Below are 11,172 nucleotides of genomic sequence, written 5' to 3' on the forward strand. Positions count from 1 at the left end.
CAACTGTCCTATCAGTCGCATTTCTAAGGCGGGGAAAACCTAAACTGGAATGAACCAATGAGCGAAGAGCGGAGTGACATCAGAAAAGCGAATCGCTGTTTATGGACGCCTGTCCAGGCTATTGCGTGTATAGTGGACATAAGTCAACAGCGAGCCAAACTCCATACAAAATGAATACAGGAGTCAGGAAGTAGCGTCCAAACTCCAAGTGCTTTATTGAGCAGCATATATGTCAACATAAGAGCGTTACAAAGTGCGCTTTGCAAAATAAAAGGCAAAACACTTGACAGCCTGCCTTTTGAATGCAAAACCACAAGCTGATACAAAAATTTGAGAATATTTCTTACTTACCAAAAATACTGCAGCAATAAAGACAATCACGGCAAAACTGACGAGGAGCACCGCTGTGGAGATGTTTTCCAGCTGCACAAGAGCCTGTCCCTTCATGAGGCAAAAAGTTTGAGATAGGCTGGAGTGATATACGCATGATAAATGAGTTGTAACAGAAGTTAGCCGATGTTACACCCCAGTCGAAAATAGTGCTAAATAATGGCGGAGTGATGTGTGCATGTTCAAATAATGAAGGAAAGGGGTGGTGTGGGTACTGTTGAATTATTAACATTGTTTTTCAGTTTCAATTTATATTTTAGCCGTTTTGGATTTAGTTATAGCTGTGTAGCTCAATGAATAGTATTGTCTATTGTATTCTTATCTGTCTCTCTCGCCTGAGAAGAGAAGGGCAACAAGTTTCTTTTTTATATTATCTAAAAGGGAGTATAGCCTAGTACCGGTCTCAGTCGGTCGAAGAGAGTCAAAGGACAGGCTGATTTATTATTTTTTAAGTCTAATCTGATTTGTATTCCTGGGAACTTCTGCCTTTTTGTGAATGGGAGGGGAGAGGAGACTTTTCGTATTCACCCACTTTTCAATAAATAATGATGTGCAGGAGAAGGAGGGACACACAATCTGAACGGAACACGGCTTGGGTGTCTTCATTTTTGTGTGATCAGAAGCTTCTGATAATTATAATACCTTTGCAAAGGGACTTCTTCACCAGAATCTCACCATTCAGTTAATTGGACACGCAAAGAGTAGAATACAAATATTGTCTACTCTAACAGTACCAAATGTAAAAGACTGTATCGGGGGTCCTTCGGTGGCTGTTAAAATATGTGATAAAGTGTGACGCTTTATCACATATTTCTGCAATATATTTCTTTGCCTCTATGTTTGTTACAGTTGTATCTGTATATTCTGAGTTATTAATTAAACATATATATATATATATATGTTTAAAAAAAGGTGCATCACTGCCACATTGGCGAGGCAGCTCCTACGTCACTTCATCTTATGCCTCAAGAAGAACCCGCTTCTTGGGCCATCACAACTCGGGGCCGTTTGGTCACAGGGGCTAAAAATCACACCTTTTGGGAAAAGCTTCTGGCAAAATTGTGTAATTGCAAATGTCAAGGTACAGCAATTGCGTAAATGGTCAGAAAACTCTAACATTTTGCATGGTGTATCCTGACACATGGAGGAATTAGCAGGAAAATAATCATGGGCTTCCTGTTTTTCAATTCTCAAATATCACCCTCAACATAACCTAAAAGATAAAATAAATAAAATAAATGTCTCTCCGCCTGACAAATTACCATCAAAAGTGATCCATTCCAAACATTTTATTATACATCTCACTGCCTCATATGTATATTAAAAACATCCCACATTTGTAGCTGTGTGACGAATTTGCAGACAAAAAACAACAACATTGCATCTAAGGCGCCAGCTGGAAACGTTAGCCCAGTTATATCCGGAAGCAAGTTGAACCGTGACATTGGTACTCAATATAAGGAGCTAGTTGTGTGTGTGTGTGGGGGGGGGGGGGGGGGGTGCTTTTGCGTGCATATATATACTTGCTGCTCTATCAAAATAAATTTTCTTCATTGCTTTACAAATCAAATCCATATCTCTTTTGCTGTGGCTCAACATTTAAATAATCTATATAAAATGGTTTAATCGCTAAAGTGTACTCTTTCATAGAAGTGGTAATGTTTTAGTGTTAAAATGTACCCAACAGTGAAATCTATCTTGCATGGCCATGAGCTCAGCATCCCTATTCCATGGATCCAAGAATTGCCCTTGTTCAACTATATTTATATCCTACCATTTTTTAATCTATATTTGTGTATAAATTTGTGCAGTCAAGCTGTAGGCACTTTTTCCAATGACATTACAAATTAGATCTAGTGCTCACCCTGAAAGCTTCCTTTTAATCTTTTGCCTTAAGAGGGATGACAGCATTTTATAAGTAGGCAAGTCGGACAGGTAAAAAAAATAAAAAAATCTCCTCTTGTTGACGCAGTTGAGTCCCACCAGGGCCCTGCAGATACAGTATATTGCGTGCACATGCACAAATAAGAAAGGAGGTAGATATGATATGGTGCCCTGACCACATAGCTCTAGGAGATGAAGTGTATCCCCTGCTACACTGTTGATTTTTTCCTGCTCACGTTCTGTATTTATCTTTCCAACCAGGGTTATTTCATTTCCTGTTGGTTCTCCTTTGTAAAACATGAAAGATTTTTCTTTAGCCCACAGTGTTATGACGACGTGTGTGGGGGTGGGGGTGTGTGTGTGTGGGGGGGGGGGGGGGTGCGTGCGTAAAATATGGAATGCTGTATTTATATTTACATGTGTTTTGACTAAAGTGAGATTGGACACGTTCAGGAATGTCGCGAAAGAGTGGATAGCGCTGAAAGGGAGAGAGTATAATGTGTTGGTGCCGGTGCTCAACAAGTTGGACAGTGATTACAGTGAGCTGGAAACATCCCAAGCTACCATCAGTCTTGTTACAAGCTGTTGGAAATCATTTCTTTGATTTCTGCGTGTTCAAATAAATTCAAAGTTGAAATCTGTGAACAAGTTTGCCAGCTTTATTTCAGATTCTGAAAGCCACTTGGAGCTACTGCTCAATCATCGCAGCTCACCCACAAATGTGTTCTTCTCAAAGTTCATGCATGCATATATACAGAAATCGTTCCCTCCCCCTTCATTGACAAAGAAAGTACCTTTTGGTCTCTTCTCAACATGTGACATTTCCTGTCACAACAAGTCTACACACCCCCTCTTCTTATCTTAAACACTTCCTAAAGGATGTGGGCAACTTGCCCCCACCATCTCCCTGCACAGAGCACAGCCCCCGAGGAAGAGACTGTTCCCCCCCTTTGATCTTGTCCTGTCAGCAGAGTGAAATACAATCAGGCCATCTCCCATTGAGTTCTTTCAGTCCTTAACAGATGTGAGGTAAACAATTGGCTTCCTAGATAAACTATTGAACTCTGTAGCAGCTTTGCACCAGAGATTCCCGCATATCTGCCTTGTGGATTCAGACACCTCACTTCCTTAGGAGGAAAACCAGACCACATTCTTCTACCATATGGGAACAGTTTTACATATCTAACTAAAATCAAAAACACTTTGAAGAATATATATGTAAAACAGAAAAACAATGTTAATAATTCTAACAAAGCGTATCACTGACCATTAACATCAGCTGTTTTATGCAAAGCAAAGACTCCCAAAACAGAAAGATCAACGACCTTCATCTCCTACTGGTGAGTACATTCTTATTTGTGACTGTATATAGTTGACCAGCCAAATACGAGCGTTTGCAATGTTGTCACGTCCTGGGGCTGTGATAGGCAACATTATTTTGATTATTATAGTTCTGTAATAGGCAAAACAAAATTTGCCAACATAGCAATGCATCCCTTGCACTGTAGCAGATTTGTAATGTAAAACAGACAGCGTTACAGCGTTACATGCCTCAGCTGTTTGCCTACCATTCACCAAACCTCGTATGCTAACCCAAATATTGGTAAAAAAAAAACTGTGTGTTGGTGGCTGGTTGGATGGGTGGTAGTAATTTGGTAGTCATCCATGATCTAATTCAGTAATTACAAGAGTTACTAAATGTTACACATTTTGCTGACTACCTGTGACACTCTAAAAGGTGATCCTTACAATATCAGCTGATAATGGGCTAATAATAATGTTTGATTACCAGTAGTTCTATTCTAACAAGTCGAGATACTTCCGGATTGTTTAAAATGTAACTTTTTTCAATTTGAGCTTTGATTAAACTTGTAACGCAATTTCATTTCCAGATACTGCCGGTCCTACACCAAAGAGACTACGTTCGAAAGCTGAAATCCACAGTTCGTCATGAGTTCTACCGGAAATATGTTTGATCTGTAAAAAAAAAAAAAAGGATTGTTTTATAACAGCCGAGAGAAGACGAGTAAAAGATAAGTTAGCCAAGTCAGAAGCTGAAAGCAGTGGTAAGTCATTCTTCTATTTTTGGTGGAATAAGCATGTTCAGCATGCGTTGGAATCAGAAACTGTTGATTGGTGTCCTGTCTTGCTTGTTAGGTTTTGTTTGCACCTGTACTCGTCATCCTGTTCCCTTGTGTCATCCAATCATCTCCCCCAGCCACTCGTTGTTGGATCATTGTCGATGTCACCACTCTTATGTTTTGTTGTTACTTTGATTTTTAGTCTTTTCAGAACTTTGTTGGTTTTGTTTATTTAGAGTTTTGCTCAGTACCCCTGTTAATGTTTTTGTTAAATAAATCGTGTTCAGTATAACATGCATCCCTGCCGTGGTCCTTCTGCCTCCCTGCATTTGGGTCCTCCACTCCGCAACGTGACAGAAACATGTCTGCTATTTTGCTTTTGAATTCATTCAATTATTAATTTTATGACATGATTATTTTTTTCACATTTTTAAAAATAATAGTAAGAAAGTGCATCAGTTATTCAATAGAACAAATACTTCTACATAATACATAGGGCTGACAAATTTTTACATCTGGTGTGCACTTGAATTTCACAGAATTTGCCTAGGATGCCGCAGAGGCACAACATGATGAATCCATCCTGATGCACATTTGTGGAAAAGATTGTGTTGCAGTGGAGGCCAGATACCACTACAGTTGCTACTAGTGGTGCAACGGATCACAAAAGTCACAGTTCGGATCGGATCGTTTTTTGGATCAGCCCCCCCCCCAAAAAAAAAGAAGCTTATCAAGTGTCCAGACCAGTCTTATCTGGGTTCTGATCCAAGCCTTAGAAGAGACACGGTGAAAAACACCACTCGGAAGTTACACGTGACAACAGTGGCCACCAGCAGTCAAGAATCCTGCCGCTGTTAATGAATCTAAAGTCTACATAATTCGGGACATAAACGGACTGTGTGTACTTGACCGACATCAAGTGACTCCAGTTGTTTATCTTTGTGCACAACCTGTATGTCTATCTCAAATGAATGATGTGTATTACTTCTGCAACCATCTAAGTTTAGCTAATTAGGAAGCTAAATAGCTCAATAACTTTATGATCGCGGTAGTGTTTGAATTGTGCTCAGAATGATAAATGAAGCATCTGGCTTGTCAATTCTGTTAAAATTTTCAAATGCTATCCCAAAAGCTTGGCCTCAGTCGACCAAGCCTGCTTCTTGTGCACGGAAGGAGCAGGACTCCTGACCACCTGTCCAGCAAGCTTAAAAGCCAGCGCACCAAGAACCGCCCTCTCTCTTCCCCACAGACTTCTCCTGAACATCACTGAGCTGTGGTCACCGGACACGCTGAGAGCGACCATGTGGCTTCTTTCTTTGAGCCCGGACTTGCAAACGCATCGTGCGCACAATGCGCGCGTCATGCAAGGACTGCCGAGAGCCGACCCACTCACCGTTTGCTCTCTGAATCACGCGGCGTCCAGCCGACCCGGTCTCACGTCGCCTGTTACGCACTGAGCCACTGTGCGCTCGCGACGCATAAACCTCCCTTCAAGCCGTGCGCTAGCGACGTCCGGTGGTCCACCCCAAACCAACTGAACTGGGATCCACCCGCCTCGGACTTTGCTGCGGCCTCCCAGCCGCGCAAGCACTTCACCACCAACTGGGCACTTTGCCATCCGAGGACCTGGCGCGGCCTCTGAGCCGTGCGCACAATAACATCAGCCGGAGACTTCGGTGCAGCATCCCAGCCGCGCACGCGCCGACCGCCCTCGCCTCTAACCACCATTTGAGGGCGCTCGCCAAGTCTGTGCAATCTGACCATACCACTGGCGCAAAAATAAAATATAAAAGGATTGATAGGTCAAAACGCTTCCATTTCTCCCCTCCCCATTCACCTTTTACATTACCTTTTTATCTTAATTCGTTAGATTGCATGTTTTATTTTCATCTTTTATTCGCATTGTAATTCCATTTTATTAATAGGTTAGGCTGTGACTGATATATGTGTGTGATTACTTGCCTAGAAATTCAATTTCCGCTGAATCATTTGTATTTTCTGAGCAGATTAGTAATTCTCCTACTTAAGCAAGGAACTCCATAATTAACTATAGTAGCGACTTCAGATTATGAACACTTGATAATAGGATTTTCATTGTTTATTCTGCCCCTAAAACAAGCAAAGTCAACTGGAGCCCCCAGAGGTTGCTGAGGAAATTACAACTCCCCTCAGTACCGTCAAAATTATTCGTTCGCCATTACGGCAACACAAATAGTCGCTACAGGATTTAGGAAGAACATTTTTAAGTGAAATATGAGGCAGAAACCTTCTTTTTACATTGTTCATGTGTAAAATAAGGTATTAATGGGTTAAAGTTGTGTTCCTATCATCTAAACAGCTAAATTTGACATTTTGAGTTAAATGTTGTTGTTTTTTTAATAGGCAAAAGTGTTTTATAAAATAAATGAAGACAAAGTTTTATTTATCTTTAAAAAAAAATAAAAAATAGGAAAAGTCCTCAACATACAATTTAAGGCACATGTAGATTGAATTCCAAAGTAGCCGCTTGCTTTGCTCAGTTTCTCCCCACAGCCAACATTTTCAAACCCCTTTCAGCCTTCAGCTATAAAGCTTGTCCGGGATTAAATAAAGGCCAGTTTGGAGGAGAGAGAAAAAGACAATAATAGCAAGCAACTCACACTTGAGGATGACATATGATGCACTCATTGGTCATGCTAACAGGTAGCCGCTAGCCATTTACGTCGGATTGTACAATTAAGGCGTCATTAATTAGCGGTTTCTTAGTGTCCTAAATTAGCATTATGTTGATGTTGGTCGCAACTACAATGTCAATCAACTACGATAAAGTAACGTCTAAAAGGGAAGTCAAGCTAGCCATCACGCCACGACGTGGGCGAACTTCAAAGTAAAATTGTACTAAGACTATTTGCTTTGCCGTCAATGTATTACTGTATTTGGTAAATTTATTTTGAAGTTAGGCTTAGCGTGTTACGTTGAGTATGTTTCAGCTTCCTTGACATGTCAAAATGGTATCGACTGTGAATGACACCCCCACCCCAAACAATCTGCGGATCGGGCGTGATCCGAACCGACCACGGATCATTGATGATCCGTTGCACCACTAGCTGCTACAGAGCCTAAACTCGCTTAATTTCTAAGCATCCACCAGAAAGAGAGAGGTATATATTACTGTGCATAATATGAATATCTGGATGAATCTTGCAGGGATTTTATGTTTCTAATATCTGATTCATTTTACAGTGGAAGATTGCCATTTGACGCCACATACAAGGTCTTCTGTGATTTCTGTTATTGTCAAGAGAATTTTGGACAACCAAGAAGTAATGCACATGGGCAGTCTTCTAAAGATATTCAAGAAAACTGTGTAGACGCATGAATTGTTGGATGCCTCAAATTACAGGTCTTTATAATTCCACAGTGAAAATAAATTAATGAAGCGTTTTTGTGCGTGTGTGTGTGTGTGTGTGTGTGTGTGTGTGTGTGTGTGTGTGTGTGTGTGTGTGGTCTGTACACATCCATCCATCCATTTTCTTAACCGCTTATCCTCACAAGGGTAGTGGGGGGCGCTGGAGCCTATCCCAGCTGGCTTCGGGCAGTAGGCAGGGTACACCCCGAACTGGTTGCCAGCCAATCGCAGGGCACACAGAGACCAACAACCATTCACATTCACAATCACACCTATGGACAATTTGGAGTGTTCAATTAACCTGCCATGCATGTCTTTGGCATGTGGGAGGAAACCGGAGTACCCGGTGAAAACCCACGCAAGCACGGGGAGAACATGCAAACTCCACCCAGGAAGGCCGAAGCCCGGACTCGATCTCACGTCATCTGCACTAGAAGGCGGACGTGCTAACTAGTCAGACACCGTGCCGCCCGGTCTGTACACAGTTTTCTGAATTATTCATTTTCATATATTTTCATGACATTTTCTTTAGCAATATCAGGGTTTGTATCATGTTTGGGTTCTGGTTGATTTAGTCATGTTTCTTTAAGTTTATGTCAGTTGTGTTCTGTTTTTCCTTGTGTGTCTCCCTTGGTCTTGTTAAGTGTAATCCTGCCTTTCCTCGTGTCAACCAATCAGTGCCCTCTGCCACTTGTGTCTTGCCCAGGTGTGTCTCGTCTTGTAAATCAGTGTTAGTGTATTTAGTCTCTTGTCTTTTGTTCAATTCTTGTTGGTTCATTGTTTGCTCGTGGGTGTTTGTTTGTCTCTGATGCTGTATGTCTCCATGTCTTGCCTTGTTTTTTCGCCCCACGCTTTGCCTTGTTTTTGATTTGGACTTTGTTGTTTTGTTTGTTTTTTTCCTGTGATTTGCTGCTTCCTTGTTTTTGCTTAATTAAATCTTTTTGGGACTTCGCCCCTCTCCACGCCTCTATTTCTCTGCACTTGGGTCCTCAACCACACCATCCCGAAGCATAGCACATACAGGGGTGGCGGCAGAGGGGTCATCTCCCAGCCCAGAGGTTGTGGGATCTATCCCCCGCACTTGTGTGTATGTCGAAGTGTCTTTGAGCAAGATACTGAGCCCCCAATTGCTGCTGATGCTGCGCTATTAATAGGTGAATGCCACGTCAGTGTGAAGTGCCTTAAGGGCATTACCAATGATCCTGCTCCAAGAGAGGCGATGAAGCTCATTAGTTGCAAGTGTACAGGAGGATGTTTCAAAAAAGTACTCTTGTAAATATTCAAACTTGAATTGCACTAAGTTATGTAGATGCCTGAATTGTCACAATGTTTCCATTGATGTTAATAAAGAGGACATCCAGCATGACAGTGATGATGATGATGCAATGTAACTTTGAATAAAGTGTTTACAACTTATTTGGAGCAATTTGTTATTCATTTATGTTTATAAAATCTAATCTTAAAGTTTACTTGAAAACCAAGGCCCCATTATATGCTTGTTTTTAAGAAAAAATGAAACATTTTCAATGCCTATTTCTTCACAACAAGTGCTCCGATCTAACAGGCCACTTTTGCACGTGGCAATTGCAGCTCCACACCGCTGTTCTTCAAGCACCACAACACTCAGGTGGATAGTAGATGTTTCTTTTATTGTCACAGCACTGCAACACATTGTGACAACAAGGCAGTGGCGATTAGGCCAATCTCGGACAATGTGGACTCACGCCAACAATCCTCGTAGCTCTGACTTACATGAATAAAATATTTATATTCTCAAAAAAACACACACACCAAGAAAGGATCTACATTCTTGACAAAGTGATCGTATAGTGTTGTAGTTTTAACATTTATTTTTAGTAAACAGTATTCACATTGAATTACAATAAAACAGAAAAAGAACACATTCCCTCCTATTTACATAGCGTCCCTGAACACATCACCCGCAGAGTAAAGTGCGTCACTGCATAATACAAAAGGAATGGCGGCCACGCTGAGGCAAGAGAAAACAAGAAGCACCATGAGAAATAAAACAGCAAAGGCAGTGGTGAATCGGCCAGTCTTGGACAATGTGAAATCTGTACAACAAACGACCGTTGGAATGTTACTTCAACGTAGCAAAAGTTTCAATCGACAAAATACCACTTTAACGTTAACAGAGAAAGCTATGTGGGCTCATAACAATCAAAAACAACCACCACACAGTATCATAAGAAACACAACTTATAATAATACAGTTTAATCACTAATTCGTCCGGACAACCACGAGATGCGACTCACCACGCCAACAATCCTTGTAGCTCTGAGCGAAAGCTACGAGGGCCTGCAAGTGCCTCAATGCGTGCCGTTGCGTCACTTCCGCCATAATTTAATAGCGCGAATATCACTCCGTTACACACATATGAAATATTTCTTTCATTGCCTGCAAAAGTCTGAAATATTAAGCTTCTGTCATTTTTACTTTCTGAGATAATTGAAGTCAAAAGTGGTTACATAGGCTAAAATTTCCATCCATTAATACATTTTTTTCATCAATTCCCAGACTTCAAAAGATGATTACTCAGTAACTGCAAGGAATCTGCTTGTGGATTTTTTTGTAAGGATGTTTACCTACTTGATAATAATAAAAGCAAAAAAGTATTTCCCAGACGCTGGAACGAAAGTCATTTTCTAAGCACTTTCTGAGAGGTAGCCGATGGCCTAACACCATTTTGTCATTGTCAATCTGTCATTATTTCAAGCTTTTTTTGAACAAAATTGAAGTTTACATTATTTTTTTTAAATAATGCCTGGCCTAATTGGTTTGTTAATGTGCTTAAACTTATTCTTTTTTTATTTCATTTATGAAGCACACTTCAACAATAAAAATGTGGCTTTCAAATCTTCTCTTCTTGGTGTATTCAATAGACTAGTCATGCAAAACAATTTTGTAATGTCCTAGAATTTAAATTATTTATTTGGGGATCTTTAGCAGATATGAGATTGAAATAGATTAATTAAATTAATTAATTAAAAATCCTGCAGTTAATTAAAATATATTTTTTATCACCTGACAGCACGAATCAATACACATGGTTTCCACTATTTTAGCACAGAGCAAAACAAAATAATATTTTACAGCAATTGTCTCAATCTTACAAAAGGCAGGCATAGTTGCTACCTCAATACAGATAACAAAATCACGACGGTACTCTGTACCTTGATATTTTATCTACTTGGCACAATACACACTGGTCGACAATACAGTTCCAAATTGTGCAGCAACCACCGTGCCCTGATTTACCTCACTGAGTGTGACCATTTTCCCTGGACCTAAAAATAATCTTTCGTTACTTGAGGATTCATGATACATTGCCATAAAACTTTGGTGCTTTGTGGCTCATTGCAATGTTCTTATTTGTTTTATATTGACTTTGTGTTTTTTGTGCATTT

Source organism: Leptonotus elevatus, chromosome 9 (assembly GCF_054856555.1).
Source record: "Leptonotus elevatus isolate MCC_2025b chromosome 9, RoL_Lele_1.0, whole genome shotgun sequence".
Lineage (NCBI taxonomy): Eukaryota > Metazoa > Chordata > Actinopteri > Syngnathiformes > Syngnathidae > Leptonotus > Leptonotus elevatus.